Raw genomic sequence first — 23,444 nt, 5'->3', positions numbered from 1 at the left:
TGGAAATTCGGTTAAAATTCACATTCAATTTGGATAGAAACCAAAACAAAAACTGATTTGGGATTTTGGTTATCAAAAGAAAATGTATGAGTGAATGCGTTTGGTTCAAAGTTGCTCTGTATTCTACTATTGATGTTTTTCAACTTTAACATCTGTTAATGGAATAAACAGAACAGTAAAAGGTTTTTTGGAGCCTTGGTGGGAGGCACATTGTAATGGATCATATGATCACTGTTCAGAGTTACTCTGGAGTGAATTCTATTTCTATCACAATACTGAGATGTTTGAGAATGTCACTGTTGATATGGGCTTGAGTTGTGGAAAATGTTTGTTGTATTTATTCAACTGTATAACATTTTCAGTAAACAGTCAGGTTTCTCTAACCACCAGATCACTGTAGTTCATGACTTAGAAGACTTGAAGGAGAAAATCCCATTGACTGTGTATGACAATTGCCAGGAAAACAGTAAAATTACAACATTTACATTACAAAGTAGTCTACCAGGAATGTGCACATTTTGCAACATTTTTAACCCTGTGTTTTTCTATCACAGCCCTCTGCATCTAAAATCCCCCAACTGGGCCAGCATAGTGGCTGCAATGAAATGAATGACGGGGATTTCACACAGTGCTGTTGTCTGAAAACAGCCTTAGCCAGCCAGCAGAAATAGAAAATAATTCAGAAAACAGTTCTATTGTTGTGCAGTTGTCTGACAAAACCAAACACAAGGACATGTCAATGGCAACACCTGTGCCATGTCATATGCTATATCGAAACACAAAATAAATGATCAGGGAGCCAGAGACGACAGCTAATCTATACACTGCAGGAGAACATCAGCTAGATGTGAGACAAAAAGGTGTGTTTTATAGAGACACCACACATTTTCAATCCGTTATCTGATGTACATATTATCTAAGTCTTCTCTCCTCAGTTAAAAAATCCTTCTGAAACTTTTCTCTGCTTTAGTTTATCTGCATCTCAATTATTTTGAGCAGTATAGATTTATTAAGAGAGAGGCAAAGAGAGGCAAAGGCATACTGATGTTTATCTGGATTCACCTGTTCAGTCTACTTTATAAAAGTGTCCCAAATATACTTATGTCTCCTCTGAAAACAATATAACTCCATGAACCCTGTGGTTGCCACACATATGCAAATACACACTTATATGTCATTGCCACATTTTGGCATGAAATGATGATTAAAAATGAAGTTCGTTGTTGTTTTGCCACAGCCATTATACAATTTGAAAGGACATTCTGTGATACTATTGCAATATAGACATTAGGGATGTGCAGAGGGCCCAGTATTTGTATTTGTATCTGTACTCGTTGAGGCAGCAAAATCATTTGTATTTGTATTTACATTTGAATAAAAGTGGAAAGAGGCTTAAAAATCCTGTTTTTGTTTTTATTATGCTTTTGCTGAAAATTAAAGTGTTACAATAAGTATTCATGAATAAACAACCTTATGAAGAAGGTCCCCACACCGGGTCTCAATCTGGAGTCTCTCAGATCATAGACGACTGTGCTGACTACTGAGCTAAAACTTTACTCATTGTCTCACTGTAGACAGACCTCTACCTATTTGTACACCCATAACAGAGAGACAGTACACCACGTAACATGTAGGGAAGAACTTCAAAGGTGATTAGTGTCACCTTTGAGTCATTTATTGCCTATTTTTTATAACCTAACTTTGTGGAAAGGAGAAGGGAAACAACAGGTTATGAAGAGTCCCTTGGGAGCACTTTGTGTGTGTCAGTAGCTCAGCTTTATCTCTCGGGAACACCCCCACCTCCGGGAGTGATGTCCAAATTAGGAAATGTGCGTCATGTAGCAGGTGGATGTAACTCTCCTTGTTGAGACCTGCTGATAGACCTAACAGCGGAGCAGAGGAGAGAGACTGAGATAGCGATGTTACCGACCTGTGCGCTGGTATTTAACATGTTTTTTTTTTCTTCCCGAAAACAAATCATTTTTAAAATATTTGTATGAAACAGATATTGGTAAAAGCCCCACTATTTGTGCTTTGCCAAATAACGTATTTGTATTCGGGCACACCCCTAATAGACATGAAGTAACTTGAATGAATACTCAAACACCCAGCAGTTACTTTCAAAACAGGATTAAAGAGAAGGGAATATTTGGATCAATATTCATGTGTGTAACGTAAATTTTCGGAGGTTGTTGCTACAAGTTTGCAGTTAGTTTCTGTCATAATTCACTTCACACATCAAAATACATCAAAAATAACTACATTCAAATCTCATAAATAAAGTATTTAGTAGTTTTTCAAAACTAAATTAAAGTAAAAACATTATACTACTATATATTACTCATTTTTATCTTACAGGGATAATTTACTTGTCTTTCTCTAAGTATCCTGACAAGCAGTAGCTTATAAATGCCTTCACCTCCCTCTGTGATCATGTGACCCTTGTCTTGCATGTCATAGTGATCCCTCAAGCCTCCTGGGGAAGAGGAAAGATGGGTGTCGGCCATTAGACCTCACTTAAAATTCATCACCCCCTTCACTCACACCCATCCGCCCATTCAGGAGACGGAAAGAGGTTCTATTGAGATGTTTCTGTTTGAAAACTCCACCCCTTACAATATGCCTCCCATCCCTTCCAACTGCTCTGATGGTCTTCTGCCTTTAGGGGTCCTTTAGAAAGGATGTGTGTGTGTGTGTCTGCGTGTGTGCATGTGTTTTACCTAGAGAGAGAGTGCAATACAGTCTCAAGGGCCTTTTCTTGACACTGGAGGGGATGAAATGAAGAGAATGAAAGAAAGAGAGTGGAAAGGAGTGAAGGGAGGGGGTAAAGGGCAGTATGAAAAAAACTGGGTGATTGGATGATGCTGACAGTTTTATGTGACCTCCTGGGTCTGTGTAGCGCACACACACACATGCACGCACACTCACGCATACACACATATTATTACTATGATACACATAAAAGCATCAGATATGATCCAGAGCACTTGCTGCTCGGAAATCTTTTGTTTTTTTCCCCCAAAAAAGTCAAAAAGTGTGTGTATTTGTATCTGCGCTTGTGTGTATAATATGATTCCTGTGCTTAGAGGACTATTCATATGGCCAGTGGCTTGTAACCTACACCTTGTGTGTAACCTGACCTTCAAGGAGTAAGTTGAAAGAGGAGAAGTCTGATCTAAAAATCACTACACCCAGACTTTTGTAAAAGACACACACGCGTATACACACACACACACACAATGGCTCATTATCTTATACGTGTGTCACTGTGGTTTTATGAGCTCCATAGAGGTCGTATTCAGAGTACTGAAAGGAAAGCCTGAAGCAGACTGGTGTACAGTTCTTTACACTTCTTCTCTACCCTCCCTTCCTTCCCTCCCTCCCCTGCTGAGTCCATTAAAGACCTGCAAGTTTATCAGACCTAATGTAGCTTTAGCATATACAGCTTTTGCCTGTACCACACTCTATTCTCCCTATCTCTACCACTCACTGTGCATAAACCTCACTAATACTATCTCTGCCATTCACAGCGGATGGGCCCCGCTAACGATGCTAATTAGCAAGCGAACACAATGCACGCTTCATCTCCCCTCCCACCTGTCAGAAGTACATGCGGCACAGCCTCAAAAACCAGAGAAAATAACTTCCCTCTCTTCTCTCCTCCTCCTCCTCCTCCTTACCACCCTCACTCTTTTACGTTAGTGCCGTTTTATGTTTTGTTTGGTTTTGCTGTGAAAACTCCAGGAGAAACTTTGCTACCTGTGCGCGTGTGTGTGTGTGTGCATGTATGTGTGTTCTCCCCTCAGTGCAATTTTGTTTGATAAGAAAATGGGGAGGGGGAGGAGGAGGGTAGAGGGGAGAAACAGGAGAGACCAAACAAAACAGGGACATGACAGACACGAGGAGAGGGGAAATGGAGAATATGAAAAGAGCCCCTACTGTTTACAGTTGTAACCTCTGTTCTCTGCCTGACAGAGGATGGAAACATTTACTGTAGAAAAGAGGAAAGAGAAATGGGGCGAGCAAGAAAGACAGCACCAAAGTGAGAATATGTTGGCCACCTAAACCCGACACCACACACCCCTGTAACCATCTTCATCCCTCGGTCCACACCTTGAGGGCATTCCTCAGTTCACCTCTCAGATGAAAAGAGTGAATGTAGCCTTTCTGATGCTAAATAGAGTGGTGTGTTTCTGCTCCCCAGAGGATGCAGAATCCTGTTTCATCAATTCAGCCAGCTGCCCACACACACAAGTGCTTGTTGAGTGTATGTGCGTGGGCTACTGTGTGTGTGTGTGTGTGTGTGTGTGTGTGAGCAGAACGTATTGTGTAAGTGGTAGTTAGAATGCGACAGCAAAAGCTGCTCTCTAAAATGGTACTCATATTCTGAAGGGCCTACAGGGTTTTAGTGGCGTTTGCTAACGAGGCATTCATACTGATCCATTACAGAGTACCACACGCACACACACACACACAAACACACACACACACACACACACACACACAATATTAAACCCATCCATAAATGATGTTCTTACAGCAATACCAAGGCAAAAACTTAGTCTAATGTGCGGCAAATTTAAACAATGCCATATGCTGCCGTAGCTGTCACTCTACACCATTCTACACCTACACCATAAAGCAATTTGAAACATTAATGTATAATAGATTTTAAAAATATATAACTGAAAATGAGAATTGAAAGCCACATACACAAAATATTAGCATAAATCTGCCATTTTTAGATGCAAAACACATTATCTGTCAAGCGAGTAAAAGGCTTAAAATCTTTTTTTTTTTTTTTAAATTCACTCCTTCACTAACAGCCACTCTGCCCCTTGTGGCCAATAGGAGGCATCGTAATGTCTGCACACATCACACTGAATACCAGACATGTGCCTGTGTCTTCTCCGTAATACTGCTGAACTATGTTTGCTTCTTATTCTTGAATCAATAAAAGGAAATACTCACAGGTTAGCATAGCAACTTCTGGTGACTTTACACCAATGTTCTTTCTCCAGTGAAACGCACTATTAAGCCAGGAGGTAAGTGGATTATTTAAAAAGTCATCAGTAGACTCAACAGGTAAAAGATGAAGGAAGCACTTTTTTCACATTTTGCTGCTGTACTGTACCACTATACTGGAGCTTAGTATTAGAGCTCTTTATGCATCTCTCCTATTCTAAAGCTGTCAGTGCACATGTGACATTAGCAGCTGCCCTCACCAAGAATCTATCCTATAGGTGAATTTCTAAGAATGTTTTTAGAGTGAGAATCAAACCCTAAAATTACATCAAAGGTGACCACAAAGCATCTTATCTTTCAGAGAGCTCGTAAGTTGAAGAGCTGTTAAGAGTAAGAAGGAGGACCTTTATTTATTCTTTCTCTAAAGATGCAGATTAGTTTAGACTCAACTTGTTTGTGGAGATGTTTCTCACACAGTGAATTAATGCCATTTAATTGCCTCAGTTACTTTCAGTCGTCCTGAACCCCTCAAACAACAGCATTAATGGATGCAGCAGGCTGCCTGAGATGATCCACTGCCATTCTAACAGGTGTGTATGTGTCCAATGGGTCAGTGCAAAAAACATCTCCCTTGTGGCTCTTTAAACTTCTTGGTTATCTTTTGCGCCAGGTCTATTTTTGCCATAGTAGCTTGCATCTCTGAAGAGTGAAATTCACTTGTATTGTATATCTGTATTTATTGGCAATTGAATAGAAATTGATTTTTAATTATACATTACATTTGTTTGACTTTGTTTTCACACATACAGTACCCAGAAAAACTGTTTTTCTGTTGGTAGTTAGTGAGAGAGAGACACTGTAGTTGTTTTTATTTCAATATTTTTCTGTTTCTGTTGTTAGATAATGGAAACAATATGAAATTTGATTGCAACTCATAAATAACCTGTTGATCAGCAGTCCAACTGAGTACCAACTGAGCTGCAGATCAAATTATTAGGCCCATTTTATAATCACATCAGCTGACAGAATAAACAAAAATATGGATTAATGATAGCAGCTATGCTGTGAGATTGGCTGTACTGACATTTACATTACATGAGTGCAGAGAAAGTTAGACGCGACAAAGGGTTATTATATTCAGGTATAACAAGTTACTAAATCGAAATCAACTGGACTGACCAACCAGCCGACACTGCCATCCATTGGGGACAATGCGACCTGTCCAATGTTTGAGTTTCTAGATGCAGCACTGCAAAATTGTTCAATTTCTTTCATCACAAGGTCAAGAACTTTAAATACAAACAATGGCTACAGCCTCACAGCAAACTCATAAAGTAGAGCTGTGCACAGATTCTCTCTCTTTGTACTTCGTTATGGCAGCATGTGTGTGAGACTGTGCTCTTTGTGTCTCTATATTCGTGTCTCCCTCTATCCTTTTACATTGATTTCTCCTTACGACGGACAGAAGGTTCTAAAAGGGGACAAAGATGGAGTGATGAATGGCTGCTGTCCTCAAGAGGGATGCTTGTTTTCTCGTCTCTCTTTGATGAGGTCACAGACAAGACACTGGGTCACAGGTCGTGGAGCCGTATAGATTGACATCAGAAAAACACAAAAAACTCACTTTACCTTGTTCAATAGGTCTTCAGCTGCAATTACCTATAAATTGTTGCCACCAACCATGTCAACCTTAACATAAACTCTAATTTACTCACATATGTGGTCGAACACACTTACATACAGGCATCTATACAGAGACATGCAGACACTTACAGCACATACTGTCAGCATGTACACACACAGAAGTAGCTATAAGGAAAAAAATGCTGGCATTGAGCCTAGTTTCACAGCACAATGTCCTGTCTGACAGTGCATAATGTTGTATACTGTATCTTAGAAATCCCCGCATATTAATGTCTGTGTGTATGTGTTTGTGTGCATGCATCTAGGGGTCAGAGGTCACTGAGCGAGGGGCTGGGGAGTGTTCATGGAGCACACAACCAAATTCCAGCTAAACAAAGTGCCATCTGTACATTCTACAATACAAAGGCTTTGGGACACACTGAAAGGTGAAAACACTGGCCTCTGTCTATGTGACTGCATGTCGGATGCATGTTCCTCTCTCTCTTTCTCTTGACTGCTCTTTTCCTTTACAGTAAGAAATGTTTCTTGGCATACTGTTGTTCCAAAAACATTTTTTTCCTCCCCTCTTTCACTGGAGAGATTTAACCTTCCACTTCAGTTCTCTGTCTGTGTACCTGCCTATGGGAGGGTGTTTATGAGCTGGGATGCTGTTTGCGTATGTGTGTGTATGTGCATGCGTGCATCTGAACGCACACACATTTTTGCCTCTGCATGCACTCGTATGTATGGGTGTTTCTGTGTGTGTGAAGTGTTTGGGTCCATGTGTGTGTGGCCTTACTGTGGTGCCGGGCTGTGGAACGCAGAGGTCAAGAGGAGCTGACCTCCCCTGAGGTCTGAATCTGGTGAGAAGGGGGAGGAGAGAGGTGAGATTCTTAGACACACATATAAACAAACACGCAAACACATACTCAAGTATTAGAGGGGTTTTGTTTTCTACAACCTGGATCTTATTTTTGTAGTTTAGACCATCATTACTACTGGTTATGACAACATTTTACTGAGATAATAAGTGAAGTTACAGGGAACAGTAACTCTTCTGGATGCTGACAGGCTCAAGTTTAACCAAGTTATCTATCCATTTATTTTCACTTCATAAAATCATCAGCCAAACTGTCCACTGTATATGTGTATTGACTGCATTTTGCAGAACTACATCCGTTTTCAACTGTGACCTACAGTGTCAGTACACATAATTTTACAATGTAACAGACAATAATAAAAAACATTTTGTGCATGATCATCTTTATTCTTCTTTATTTACAAGTATTGTATGTGCATACAGAGCCTGATGTATGTTATTGTAAGTTCATTGAGAAATTTACAATATAGTACAAAGTCAAGAGGTTGTGATATGTAGCACAACAAGCTAGCGAAGCTCTGTAAATGGAACTGCGTTTTCACGCATTAACAGCGGTGTTTGCCGTACACGGAACTACTCTCCAGAGACTGAAAATGTGATTGCATTATTAGTCTTTGGAGATGTTTCTAAACAAATTACCATGCCCAAACTCTTTGGGGCCAAGGAACATGTCGCCCAATGCAATGGCGTGGCTCACTGATGTGTTTTAAATTGTTTTTGGACAATAACTGAGGTCTTTAGCACAGAGGACTACAGTATATCAGGCTTTGGATACACAAACAATACTTGTAAGTAGGATTAATGTTAACGTTGGTTTGGCTCTGCACATGAGATTTGTTGAAAATAAGGAAAATATAGAAAATTGTCAGACTTATCCTTTAATTTCCAAATGAGTTTTTCAGTCAAAATAGGAAATTGTTTAAAATAGCTGACTGTCTGACCAGTCCCTTGCTCTAATGAAGTCATTTGTAAAAGTTATCACTGCATCTTCAGATCTTAGCGATGAAAAAGGGAAGTTATCATAACTGATAGGTGTGATGACCAGACTGCTCAAATAAGACAAAAACAACTCTCTAAACATACAGCCTTCACAGATAATGTATGTCATGCAGGCACAAACACACTCACACATATACATTCACACCTGCTCTCCCCCTTCCTCTCATCTATTATTAAACTGCTTTTATTCTCTTGGCCTTACATTTTTTCTGCCCCCTCTGCTCCCCTACACTCTTGTCTTTCAGACTAAACAAATGTAACTTGGCTGGGAAACAGCTCTGGATCCAGATGCTGTCTCTCTCTCACTCCCTCATCCTTCACTACCCGTCCCGCACACCCTTCTACCTCCCTCCTTTTCCTGACCTTTGCCCCGCCGCCCTCCCACCCTCTCTGTGTCTGGCAGACTAGGAGAGTAGCAGCACCTCTCCCCTCTCTCATTCAACAGCACTCATTCATCCCCCCATGGAAGTTGAGAGTTGCTCTTCTTCTCTGTTCAATACACTCTTCTCTTTAAGGGGCTGGTCATTGCTTAACCACTGCACAATTTTGATAACTCTGTTGTCACTCTGTTTTTACAAAACCTCTGTGAAAGAAAGCAGGACAATGAATTAGGGAGTAACTTAAGCTAAGAGGGACCCTGTCAGGCTGGCACACCTCTCCCATCCTTCTGCCTTTAATCACTTCAATGAAATGCTTTATGTCACTTGAGAATGCAAAGAAGCCTTTGTATGTTTTTAAAATATCTTCAGGAGTCAGACACTGATAACAAGACTCACATAAATATGACCTAAGTAATTTTGGATCACATACCGACAAATCATGCTAGACAGACATATTCTAGTATGAAAAGGCCACACATAAATACTGCACGCACACATGCAGGATTAGTGATGACAGGGCCCACCATGAGGGTAGATGTGAGGGATCTAACTTTCTTTTCGGACCAAGAACTGTGGCTTTTCAAACAGGAGTGGGGCCACCACAGGACAGAGAGAGAGAGAGACATACAGACAGACAGAGAGAGAGAGAACTTTTTAAGCCCTGTGGTTATATTTCCCTGGAGCCTACCCCAGCTTTACAACTCCATTAACTGCTCTAGTGCAGATTTTAGCCCGCTTCGGCCCGGATTTGTTCTGAAATAAATCAGAAATGGAGGAAAGGAAAGTCCAAAATGTGGGTCCCTGAGCACCTTTGGTATAATTCCTTCCACTGGCCGAGGGGAGGGAGCTAAATATTAGTACGACTGCATCCACAGCCCAAGCAGGGCCACCCCAAGACGCAGGGCTGCCCGACTGACCTTCTTCATTTAAGACCTTAACTTCTTCCTCATTTCAGCTGGTGTGTATGGTTTCTGTGTGTTCTGTGTGTGTGTGTGTGTGTGTGTGTGTGTGTGTGTGTGTGTGTGTGTGTGTGTGTGTGTGTGTGTGTAGGGGTCTCCAGTGATTCCCTGAACCCCACAGCCAGTCTCATTTCAGCGCTTTTCTAAACATCACCTCTCAAAGCTCATTCCCGAATAAAAGACAACATGGAAAGAAAAACAGGACAGCAGCAGAAAAAGGAGGAAATGTTATTTAAAAGGTACCAGACCGCAGCATTTTCCACTGATATTATATACTCCCTGCCCAATCCAAAATATATACGGGCCGCAGGCCAAGAATGTAAAAATAAAACACATAGACTCAACATCTGGAGCAAACTGAACAAAACCCTCATTTAATCTGCCCTGAATACTGCATTCTACCATTCTACCTCTGGCCTGTCTCACTCACTGACACACACATTCACTCAAATTCAAACGCATTCACACACATTCTTTGTCATATAAGCACACCTACTGTATACAGAGCGGTAGACTGCAAATACATGCATGAATATGGAGTTTAAACTAGATCTCCTCCATGTCTGCACAGTTTTATAAAAGCACCCTAAGGGCAGCTGTGGCTCACGAGGCAGAGCAGATCGTCGACTAATCAGAAGGTCGGTGGTCCGATCCTCGGCTCCTCCAGTCTGTAAGTCAAAGTGTCCTTGGGCAAGATATTGAACCCCAAATTGCTCCCAAAGGCTGTGCCATCGGTGAATGTGTGTGTGAATGAGCATTAGAACTCCTGATGAGCAAGTTGGCATGGCAGCCTCTGCCATCAGTGTGTGAATGTGTGTGTGAATGGGTGAATGTTGGCATGTACTGTAAAGCGCTTTGAGTGGTCGGAAGACTAGAAAGGCGCTATTTAAACGCACCCATTTTACTGTTTACCCTCTTTGATCATAATGCACTTGAATATTTAGAGTAAAAGACCTGAGGTATTTAGAAACAATATAGGGAGAGAGAGGGAAAGAAAAGTTAAAGTTTACATCCACCTGTTCAGACAAATATGTCAAAAATGTTTTTATACTTGGCTGAGGTGAAACAGTGGTGGATCCACAAAGAGAAGAAGAACATCTTTCAAATGAACAATATCTTCTTTACTTTCATCAGCAGCATCAGTGTATTGCTGCCACCCAACTTTATATTACTCTGCTCTAACAGAGAGCTCAAAAGATGAAAAATAGTGGCAGAGCAGACAAATTAATTCATGAAAATAACATAAATGGTGGAAAGCGGCAATGAAATGCCCTGACATACCAGAGGTACAGAAGAGCTTCTGGTGCTCTTTTAAGTATGTGCCCTTGTTATACCCTCTTGAGAATATTCAAATGGCACTAGTTGATAGACTTTTTGGAAATTCGTTCAAAATTTGCACATTTGGTTGGGAACATACCTATAAAGGAGAGAGGCCAGAGAGAAAAAGGAGAAACAGAGTGTATGTGTGCACGATGGTGCTTATTTTTCTTTACTTGAAAGTATCAAATGTCCTTACAGAGATTTTTTTTTCCACATCTTATTAATGTAGGGTTAGGACTTTGGTTTAGAGTTAAGATAAAGATTAGTTTAGGTTTGGTTTATGAGGTGAATGCAATCATTAAAGGCATTCTTAAGTGTGTTTCTACATGTTTGTGTGTGGGTCATCATTCTCTGCTACTGTCGGCCAGGCTGGCAGTAGCTGTCTGAGCTGAAGAGCAGGCTAAGAGCTGTGTAAGTTGTGGGTTTGATTCATACCCAGGCCAGGTAGAGGGTGCCAGGCACAGCAAACCACTGGGTACTGCACTTCTGCCAAGACTGTGGACCATTCTCATAAAAACACATTAACCTCTTCAGCTCCACACGTCTTCCACTGGGTTCATCATTACAAATGCATGGTGTGCAGCCGAGCATTGTGTAAAACTATAGAACCTCATTATAAAATCTAGTCAAGATCCAAAAGTTTCTAAAGATACAGAGACACTGTCGGGGGTATAAAATGATGCAACAGGAAGAGAAAAGTTTATCATGCAGCTATAAAATCTGGCATATATATATATATATATATATATATATATATATATATATATATATATATATATATATATATATATATATATATATATATATATATATATATATATATATACACACACATATATATATGTATATATCATTTCAATGAAACAATTATAATATACAGTATATATGTGGATTGAACAGAGTGAAGCTGTATATTTTCTCAGTTTAGTGCTACATAAGAGGACAATTAAGAGTAACATCAGTGTGTGATGTGTTTACAGTAAAAGACGAAATCAGATATGTTCAAATGAGCAGAGGTCTGTGCAGTCACACCTTCTGATCTGTCTTTCAGTCAGACGTTATGCATCCTTTCCAGATCACAGGAGGCGGAGGAGAGAAAAATTAGCAAATAAATCGATCAAGAAGGCATCTGTAATGTGATATACCAGTACATACGGTTGCAACTCGATACAAAGTGGTTATAGTATAAGCAAATGGGACATCCATTAGAGTAAAATGAGGAGTAGGGAATGGGTTTGAGGTGAACAGGGTGCAGTCTTAAGACAGTTGTTAGATTAATGAAACATACATTTCCCCAAAAAATCGTGCTTGTATTTATTGCTAATTCTATGTTTAGAATAGCTTAGAAATGTAGCTAATAACATGAAACATAATTTTCAGTGTCATTGTTTCTTTGTCAGAAAAATCACATTTTAAAAAATTCACATTTCCACTCTCCTTTAGGTGATAATGAATGAAACCTGTGAACCTTGAACTACACTTACATTCCATGACAGACCTGGAGGTGTGTTGTGGTTTTGTTTCTAATCCTTTTGTTAACTTACACACTAATCATTTTCCCTCCTTTTTTGCCGCCTACAGGACTGTATGCAATATAAAATAAAATGATGATCAATAAAGGCAAAAGTGATCATCTCAAGCTGCACAAATGCACACACAAATATTAAGGTACACAGGGAGAGAGAGAGAGATAGACAACAGAGAGTCTGCTTACACAGATAGGAACTGTCAAGCTTGGTCAGGTTTTCACTCACAAAAGAGATGTGTGTGTGTGTGTGTGTGTGTGTGTGTGTGTGTGTGTGTGTGTGTGTGTGTGTTTTGTCTCTGTGAGCATCTGATAACCTATAACCTGCAAACTCAATCCAGCTTTGTAGTGACAGTAGAACACAGAAGCACATCAAAACCAAGCTCACTGACAGCTGTTTATATGCACCACAAGCCTCCAATCAGACACACACACACACACACACACACGCACAGGATTAGAGAGAATATCAATAACCCTAACCAGAGGCCGCACCATGAAGAACTAAAAGATGACATCTTGTATCAATGACTTACACTGAACCACTGCATTTATGTCAATAGAAGGTGATGCTTGGGGACATACATCAAATTATAGTCTTCAATTCAAATGTGCCTTCTGACTGTTTAAAGCTCGCCACTATAGTGGCAAATGTGAAGAAAAAACTCAACATCAATGACAAGAATGAAAATGAAACGCCAACGAACAGATTCGTTCTTAAGTGGCACGTACGAGTGATTTAAGGAAATTTGTGGCATTCTTCAATTTTCTCACGCTTCTCTTTCTTCATACTGAGAATTTTCTCTTAGTTATGAAAGAAATTTACAAATGGTCCAGACCGGTCACACAGATAGTCTGCCTTCCTTCTCATGGGGAAAAACTCTTGTTTGACTTCAGAATTATAATGTCTTAATCTGTGTTGATTTTGAGTTTAAATGTGATACTTGAATCAACTAAAATAAAATATATAACCAAAACAAACATAATGCAAAATGTATATATTCTGTTGACAAAACTGTCATCATCATGGTTTACCATTTTACTGAGAGGTGTTTTAGATTTTATTATTCTTATTGCTATATTTGCTGACAGCTGCCTAACTTCATATCAACCCATTCCCTCTTTATTTCTGTCTCAATATGATGATTTCCGAAAGCAGGGTTTGATTTTACGGTCGTCAATTATGCTAATTATCAAATCTCATGAACCTGCACCTCCTTAGGAACAGGTGGCGTTCATCAGGCTAAAACGAGCAATTTACACTGCACTCTCATGGGCAGATAAGAGAGTTGTAGTAATCCACGTAGGAACACTCGTTAAAACAAGCCTAACTGGAAAAAGAAAGAAGAGTTTAGGAAAAGAATATAAAAAAGTTTTTCGGATCATAAGATTAAGGAGCTTTAACCAGTCTGTGTGAATTTATTTAGACTTACTGATAAATGTAACTGTCCATAGAGTCACAAGTTCTACAAATCGTGTCACAATTTAATAAATGCGTCATTGCTTAACTTTGTATATTCAGCCTCTTTATGCAAGAAAAGTATTTGAACACGCACACACTGCAAAACTGTAAACAGTTTGCATAACAGTAGATTGTTAGACTGTGGGCTTAGGTTTTGAATTTGAGATCACTTTTTGTTCAATTGTAAGCATAGTTTAACAAACCTGAAAAAATAAATCTATCTACTGACTTTTACTTTTCCATTCAGTGGCCTTGAGAGGCTTTGTGGTAAATGTTTCTATGTGCACAATTTTAGTTACGCCACTTCCATCCTAGGTGAGCAGAGCACCATCTGTGAGTGGACAGCATGTACTGTATCACTGTATCCATTCCTTTGTCATTTAACACATTTTCACATGATTTGTATGAAAGTACCTACAAGCAATTAAGCAACAATGCCAGCGAGAAGAAGAAATCTTTTAATCCGTCATGGAGGAGTAGCAAATGTTTGCATCACCAATTAATATTTTTGTTTTCATTTTGTCAACCATTTATTAGCCATATGTATAAAATGACAAACATCCATTACACCTTACTGTGGTACCAAATGAAATCAATGGCCAGTCTGATTCAGTTTTATCAACAAATGAAACCAAAAAGCAAGTAAATATCAGCATTTATGAGGCTGCTATTTGAAATCATTGTATTTTGCATGGCTAAAACAACATCACTGATAATAAAAACAATTTTGTAATTAATGTAATCAAGTAACAGTTACTGTCATTAATGCAGGGGTTAGGTATACATCACATTAGTTCATACATTTAACTTGCAGCATGACTAACATATGCAATGGGGGAAGAAGAAAGGAGAGTCCTGCTGTTGGCAACAGTGTACTGATCTTTTCTTGTTGATATTTTTCATCTCTATCTGTTTTATCTCTTTGAAATTGTTGGCCCTGCTAACTCCTAACTTGAACAAATCTGTCCTATTTAGGTTTCCTTTTCATGATAGTGTCTGTTTCCCTTTAACCATAACAACAAATTGAATGAAAAAACACAATGATATAACTGCATTATTCACAAATAATCTCCCATGTGTTATAGCTAACTATAACCAACACTCTGCTTGGCCTTCACTTGTTTTAAAACACTGCCTATCTTACTGTTTTACACCCTGCTGCTTTACCTCTTCCTCTTCCTACATATTTATTTTAAGCTGAATCTTCACCATCTCTTTCTGTGTGCGTCTCTCGATCCTTCACTCTCTCTCCTGTTCACCCCTCCTCCTCCGGCTTCAGTTAATTCATGAACAGCATCATGATTGAATATTAATAATTCACATCAGCTCTCCCTGATGACTCATTACAACCCTTCAAATGGAGAAGGAGGGAGAGGGAGACAGGCATACACACAAGACAATATGAAAGCACACACACACTCAAACACACACTAACACACATTCATGAAGGTATTATCCAGACAAAAGTTTTCTTTTTTTTAACTTCCATTTAAAAGTTTGATATTGAGCCACAGACAAACATGAACACACGTGTAAATTCACACATAATAATTACTTATTTGAACTAGTTAAGGTTGGGGTGTTGGTGTGAGGGCTGTGGCACAGTGAAATGGAGAGAAATTATAAATTGACTGGAGCAGAATTATTAAATGCCTTTGAAGGAATCTTTTCACAAAAATGGAAGTAGAGTGCTTAAAATTTAACCTTCCCCTCTGGAGTGAAAACAAAAAAATAAGAAACTGACTTCATTGTATCAGTGAGAGCAGGTTTGTATGTGCACATGTAATGTATGAGGATGACATCTTGAGAGTGTCAAGGTAAACTCATTGAGTATTGGTTGTATATGTGTGCCTGTCCACACTGACGCACATCACCTAATGACAATGACAATAAGAACAAAACTAAAATGTTCCTTTATTTTCCTTTAATAAAGACGTTATTTTACTAGATCATGCTCCCTAAAAAGAAAAGCTATGCAGGGCAGGCCATGCTTTTTTGTTACATATGGGCATGTTATCGTGTACACTCTCCCCACTAAACATTTGAAAGAGATAATGGATGCCATCACACCTCATCTGCTCACTATTATAAACAGTTCCCTTTCCTCTGGATGTGTGCCTGACCTCTTTAAGATGGCATGTGTTCAGCCGCTTCTGAAAGGGCCCATATTGGATGCGGCTGACATGCAAAACTTTCGGACAATTTCTAAGTTTCCATTTATTTCAAAAATATAGGAGAAAGTAGCTTTGACACAACTTCTGGAGGCACTAAGGAACAATAAAAATAACATCTTTGAAAAGTTCCAGAGCGGTTTTCAGAAGCTACACAGTACGGAAACAGCTCTCCTTTGTGTGACAAATGACTTATCACTGGCTGCAGACTCTGGACACTGCTCTGTCCTACTGCTGCTGGACCTAAGTGTATCCTTTGACACCACAGAGTACATAATTCTTATTGAGAGACTGAGGAAATGGGCAGGAATCACTGGAGTGGTTCTCCTCTTACCTGGAAAACAGGAAGTTTTTTGTCTCCATCCAGAATTTTAAATCATCAACAGCTAACATCACCTGTGGACTGCCCCAAGGACCTATTCTGGGACCAATTTTATTTGCACTGTACATGTTACCCCTTGGACATATCATTCAACAACACATCTCTTTTCACTATTACGCTGATGATTATACCTCTCATTTAAACCGCATGAACTGAACAATCTAACCATACTGCATTCCTGTTTATCCAACGTCAAGGACTGGATGGCAGCTAACTTCCTATAATTTCATAGCAATAAAACAGAGGTTTTGATCTTCGGTCCAGAACATCACAAACTACAGATACAGTCCTCCCTTGGTTCACTTACTACCAATGTTAAGCCCATGGCAAAGACCCTTGGGGTCACTTTTGATAGCCATTTATCCTTTGAGCAGCATATATCATCCAAGCTGGTTTTTATCAATTAAGAAACATCTCCAAGATAAGACACATGCTTAATTTTAATGCCAAAGAAAAAGTCATACATACTTTTATATCATCATGCCTGGACTACTGTAATTCTTTTTTTACCTGTTTAAACTCCCACTCAGTCTCACAACTGCAATTTATCCAGAACTCAGCAGCCAGATTATTAACTAAATCTAGAAGGTCCTGTCATATCACTCCAATTTTAGAAACACTGCACTGATTGTCCATTACTTTTAGAATACATTTTAAAATTGTATTAATTACCCACAAGGCCATCCATGGTCTGGCTCATAGACTGTAAAAAATAATGGACGTAGCCACTGTGACATCAAAGATTGGTTTGTGGACTCCCATTCTGAAGACTCGAGTTTGCATTTTCACTATTGCCATCTTAGATTTTTGGAGCCAGAGGTGACCATATTTTGACAAGAGAGTGGAGCTCATACGCTAGCTGCTAGTTTGGTTAGCACAGTGCATTTACAGTCTATAGTTAACTGTGATAATGCTAATGCTAATTTCAGGCTTAAAACCATTAAACAACTACAACAAAATGTATTTACCGGAAAAAACTGAACATCCAACTCCTTAGAGGGTCTTTTAGTACAACCAAATGCTGAACAAGACTTTTTAGGCAACCAAAATGTTACAATTAACTTTCATGAACTGAAGACACACTGAAATCGTGAAATAGTGACTTCCCTGTGACGGCACCTGCCTGTCACTCAAAGCAGCCTATGCCCTATGCATAACTTTAAGCCTTAATAGAATTTAAACAAGTGAACAAGTGAGTTATATAAAAAATCACTCCCCATATAGTTGTCATTAACAGGGGAATTAGCTATAGAGACCAAAACCTTTGTTTTTACTAGGATGTAAACATGTTTATTTCTGCTATAAAGTTAGACATTTAACATGGAGGTCTATAGGGACAGACCAAGCGGCAACCTCTGGGGCTGTAAAATGAAGCCAATGCGGGAGTACCAAAAACTGCAGTTCCTTGAATGGCCACTTGAGGCTGGCTCCAAAAGCGAGTCAATCCTCATAGACCCCCATGTTAAAATGCCCAACTTTACAGCAGAAATAAACTAATTAACTAATTTCTCCTTTCATGACAGCTGTAGGTGCGGGGGGGGGGGGGGGGGGGGGGGGGGGGGGGGGGGGGGGGGGGGGGGGGGGGGGGGGGGGGGGGGGGGGGGGGGGGGGGGGGGGGGGGGGGGGGGGGGGGGGGGGGGGGTTCACCCGTTTAAATTTTATTAAGCCGTAAAGTTATGCATAATGAAGGACATGGCTGCTTTGAGTGACAGGTCCGCCGGCCGCTAGGTGGCTTGTAGCAGCCATTCGGCCCACCTCTTCGCCCATTTTTGATAGGCTGGGAGTAGTGGTGGCTTGTGACTCAAAAAATTGGGGAGGACAGGGGGAAAACCAACATGAAATCTTACGACAAACCGCATAACTAATCGGAGGGGTGGGGGTAATGTTATATGCCAATAAAACAATTTGCTTTTAAAAACAAAAACCCCTGAGTGGTGAGACAGCTGCTTCTTTAAATACATTCAGCATATACATATTGTTTCTAAACAAAGTGCTCATTTTAGCCGTGGAGTGGTTCAGGATGTGTGATTTTACCAACAAAGTGAAATTCAAATTTATAGTATTTTTCTATTGTGACAACAGATTTAAGTTCACATCAAAAACAGACAAGATATCACATGATTTACATGTGTTTCCTACATATTTTCTTAGTATACAGAAATATATAAAGTACCACAGAGCTTATAATCTGATACAGGTTCAGATCAGTGCTGAATACTAGACTGAACACTAAAAACGGATCTAAAAGTGTAGGTTCACATCAGAAAGTATTAATGCATGTATCAAATACATGACTTACACACTCTTATCTATGTGTACCACATACAAAATATAGTCCACAAAGCTGACATGTTAACACCTGTTATTCTAGTTACTTTAAGCTATTACTCAATGTAGATTCAGCTTAAAAACCAACTGAAGAAACTGTCACAAGCAAGCAGCCAGACCTCCTGCTCAGTCATTCACTAATCGCACAACATCAACAGGTGACTGAACAACCACTCAATTAAAAACTGGATCAATAACAAATGAATGAGTGAGTCCGGACAGCTCACTGTAACTTCAACAAGCAAACGACCCACAGCACATTATATGATCTCTGCTTCATTCTTGTTAAGGAGATAAATTCACACAACAACCACAGAGACATTTTAACCATCAGAGAAAAAATTAGCGACCAAAGAGACAGAGAGAGAGAAGCTGTATCTGACTCGCGTTATTTGACGTCTTCTTCTTTCTTTCATAGAGATGAAGTATTCATGTCATAACATCCATTTGTGGCTGTTGGTCATCTTGTTTGTTAGTTAACAGAACTTTGTGGCTGCTGGTTAAACAGTCTGATATTATTAGCAACAATGACAAACAAGCTAACTCTCCTGGTTGATTCTCCGGTTGGTTCTCTCTCCAGCCTCCCCGGCAACATCCAGCTGTTGCTGCTGAACAGTCCAAATCTATTCTCCGGTTACTTTAACAACAGTACTTAACAGTCCTTCCATGGATGTATAAAGAGTCCTTCAGGCTGCTACAACAAGCTAACTGTTGCATTGGCTAATGCAAGGAGCTATCTACTGCTCGTTATCTACTGCTGCTACTCTGCCTTACAGTGGAGAGAACTGAAGATGAAATATGGAAACTATCATTGGACCAATGCAACGTCAATATTGCATTCTGGTTGTTGATTGGTTAGGGAGGACGTCCTCCCTTGGAGCGTCATTTTACATGTCTTTGCCAATCATAGATTAGCATGAAAAAAATGAAGTACATTAAATTGATGTAACGCCTGGGACACACTGGATGCGCAAGCAGCGCGTGTGCATGTGTGTCGCTGAACTGCTGCGTCTCTCACGCTTGCAGCGTCCACGCTGGAAGCGTGTCTGCTGCGGCGCTTCTGCCACTGGCAGCCCTATCTTTCTCATTTTCCCTGTCCATTTCTGCTGAGAACCGCGCGTGTCATGCAGAGAAAATAGGCAAGACCTCGAATCTCTAGATGAAGCGACGCAGCAGCCACACGGGCAGTGTGGCCGCTCTAACTTGTTAACATGGGCGCCGAAATGAAAAGCAAGAGGTTCCGCGACGCACACGTACTGCTCAGGCATCCAGTGTGTGAGATCCCACCCTGCGGAGGACAGCAGGCACCCATCCTCCTCTGTCCCCCACTCCCCCTCACTCTCTCCCACTGCCAACCACCACCACTTCACACAGACTGCTCTTTCTCCTGCTACCCTGCAGGTGTCACTGTTGAAGCATTTTAACCAAAATTTCAATCATGGATTTTTTCCAAAGACGAGAAAAACATTTTTTTATAAATAATACTGAGATTTTGTAATGATATATTTCAACCAAATAGTCTTTTTTATATTTTGATCTTCCTCTTGCCTCTCAAAAAATAGAGGAGCAACTTCCTCTGCCTCTATGGACCAGCCTCCACTGGCTGGGAGTTAGGCAGCGTCACGCACTGCCAAGATCTCGACGGCCGGATCAGCTCGCTTTGAGCTTCAATACCACTCTTCAGAAACCAACAGGTGACGTCATGGTAACTATGTCCATTTTTTTATACAGTCTATGGGACTGACCCGCTTTTGGAGCCAGCCTCAAGTGGCTATTTGAGGAACTGCAGTCTTTGGCACTTCTGCGTTGGATTCATTTTTAAACCCTGGAGGTGGTCGCTTGGTCTGGCTCCAGATTATATTAAAGAAATTTTAACCCTTTACAGTCCAGCCAGGCCTCTAAGATCAACATCAAACATCAAAAATGTTTAGCTGTTCCAAAGCCTAGGGGCGATAACCAAAAACGCATTGTCACCCTTGGTTTTCAGTCTGGTCAGTAGAGTCTGCCGATCTCGGACTCCACTGCAGCTTTTAAGTGCCCCCTTAAAACTCACTTTTACAAGATGGCCTACACTTAATAATGTTTTCTTTTTCCTATTATTGCATATCACATATTTCCTCTCTATATTACTATTTTATGGTGTTTTATTTAATTTATTTTTATTACTATTTTAACTGTGCTTGTTTTCATTATCATCATTTTAGTATTTTTATATGCACTTCCATATATTTTGCACTTTTATCTGTTTCATATTCAAAAGTTTGTTTTTTTATTGGCATTCTATCTGCTTTACAAGAGGTCATCTCTTTTATTTACATCTTATTTTATATATGTATGTGGTTATTTCTTTTACTTCAATTTCACTTGCTTTATATGAGCTCGTTTCTTTTATCTGTATTTTGCTTATTTAAATATGAACTCATTTCTTTTATTTTGCACTTGTACTTTCATCTGTTTGTGTATAGGCTCAGTGCTGCTTGATATATGTGCTCTCATGTTCATGTTTATAATAAAATAATAACACACACAATAATAAATCACACACACACACACACCTACACACACACACACACACATACACCCACATTGCTTCAAAACCATTTAGCCCCATTAGTAGAAAGCAGAGTTGAACACCTTGCAGACTGCGAGGTGTGTGTCGATCGATGGAGGTTAAACCCAGGGTTCAAATATAAACAGCTGGATAAGTCACAATCAATAGCTCCTATCCCCTGGCAACTGGTCAATACTTCCACACCCCAACCCAGTCAAAGCAGAGAGAGAGGGAGACAGAGCCGGGTGGAGTTTCTCTGTGCCTGTTTTGCGATAAGGATGTTAATGAATATATACATAGTCACATACACACACACACTTTGCCCTGAGTTGATAACCTGTTAGCAGAGCTGTGGTAACTCAATAGAAAGCTGCTCTTATGAAAAAAACATGACCATTCCTATTGATTTTCCTGCCCTGCCAGAATACCTTCTGCTGCTAACATATTTTTACAAACTATTTTCACTCACACTACAAACAACACCGCATACACACGCATTAGCCTACGTCTAGGGTTACTCAATCAAGGCAATTCCTGCTTGTGAGATGAATTCCTGTAATAAATACCTATAGTGTTCCCTGTTTGTCATTTACATTTCTTGTATTTCTACCTATATATTGCACTGTTTTCTTGAAACAGGAACTTTTTTTCTGTACCAAGCAAGAAACTTTACTTTTACAGTAGCACGCCTACTAGTGCTAGGAAGGAAATATTATTCCTTATGTGAGTGTGCACGTGTTGATGCTGTGTGTGTGTGTGTGTGTGTGTGTGTGTGTGTGTGTATGTTAGTCTCAGCGCTAAGCCATAGAGGAGATGGACTCCATATGCAGAGTGTTTTCACAGCCCTGAAGGAAATCATGACCATAGCAGAAAACCCACCAGATATTTCACTAAGGTCTCATTTGTCTGTGTCTTTGTGTGCGTGCATCTTGTGTGTGAGGGCATGATGTGTATGTGTGTGTGTGTGTGTGTGTGTGTGTGTGGGCATGTTATTTGTCTAAGCCTGTGTGTGTTCCTTGTGTAATTTTTGTTTCTATGTTGGCACGCACAGTGTATCACACCCACCTCTCTGTGACCAGCGCAAAATAAAAATATACCTTGCATGCCAGTCCAAGGGTTGGGATGTGTGTGCGTGTGCATATGTGTGTTTGTGCATGTGCTTCCATGGGTGATGAGTGGGCGCTGGCGGTGCGACATTGGTGTGTAACCGCTCAAAATGAGGGCTCTCCACTTCAGCAAAAGGCCATCGGGGGTGCTGTAGGATACAAATGTGTCCACAAATACAAACACTGACACAAGGACACACACACACACACATATTTTTAAGGGTAAATTATCAGTGATGGTGATTCTTAGAGTGAGTCTTAGATGACATTTATTTCAACCATTGGGCTATAAATCACTCATAAATCAGACTAAGAGGGAGAAGAAAACGTACAAGAGGGATTTTGATCACTTACTGATGAAGAATGTGTTTAATTTTGACCATCTAACCATACCAGACAGGCAGCATCTCTCACCTTCTCTCTCTTCTCCATCATTTTGTCCTGGTTATCGAAAGCCGGCATCGTGGGAGAGCATCCTCGTTCAGTTCTCAGTCTTGTCTCAGCGTAGAGAAGCCGTCTACCGCCGTTCCCACCTAGACACAAGACCAGAGGAGATTGGTTGATTGTTTCTCATGCAGGCTCTAGCAGGGCTTTATCACTGCGATAAAGTTGGGAGCCGGGAGCTATCAGTGATGGCAGGCCAGCTAATACAGCTCAGCCTGAGCCAGTCTAATCATTTACAGCAGCGGTCGAACCCGGACACACGGCTCTATTAGCCCACTAGCATCATAAGCCTGATTATGGAGCACTTCCTCGTTTGTCGCCTCTCTGTCTGTTTGCTTGTCTGTCTATC

At 40.2% G+C, this 23,444-nt stretch overlaps 1 long non-coding RNA gene across 1 annotated transcript in view; it reads right to left on the bottom strand.

Annotated features, from left to right (window-relative positions):
• Positions 1 to 23,444, bottom strand: part of LOC122980045 — a 67,151-nt gene that overhangs the window by 22,263 nt on the left and 21,444 nt on the right. Inside the window, exons 3-4 of the long non-coding RNA XR_006402981.1 lie at positions 23,066 to 23,184; positions 7,388 to 7,448 (exon numbers count right to left, since the gene is read on the bottom strand). This is a non-coding gene — a long non-coding RNA (uncharacterized LOC122980045). The remainder of the gene's footprint in view (positions 1 to 7,387; positions 7,449 to 23,065; positions 23,185 to 23,444) is intronic.

The sequence above is a fragment of the Thunnus albacares genome, chromosome 4, assembly GCF_914725855.1.
Source record: "Thunnus albacares chromosome 4, fThuAlb1.1, whole genome shotgun sequence".
In the NCBI taxonomy this organism is placed as follows: Eukaryota; Metazoa; Chordata; class Actinopteri; order Scombriformes; family Scombridae; genus Thunnus; species Thunnus albacares.
This window is presented reverse-complemented; position numbering and strand designations above follow the sequence as displayed.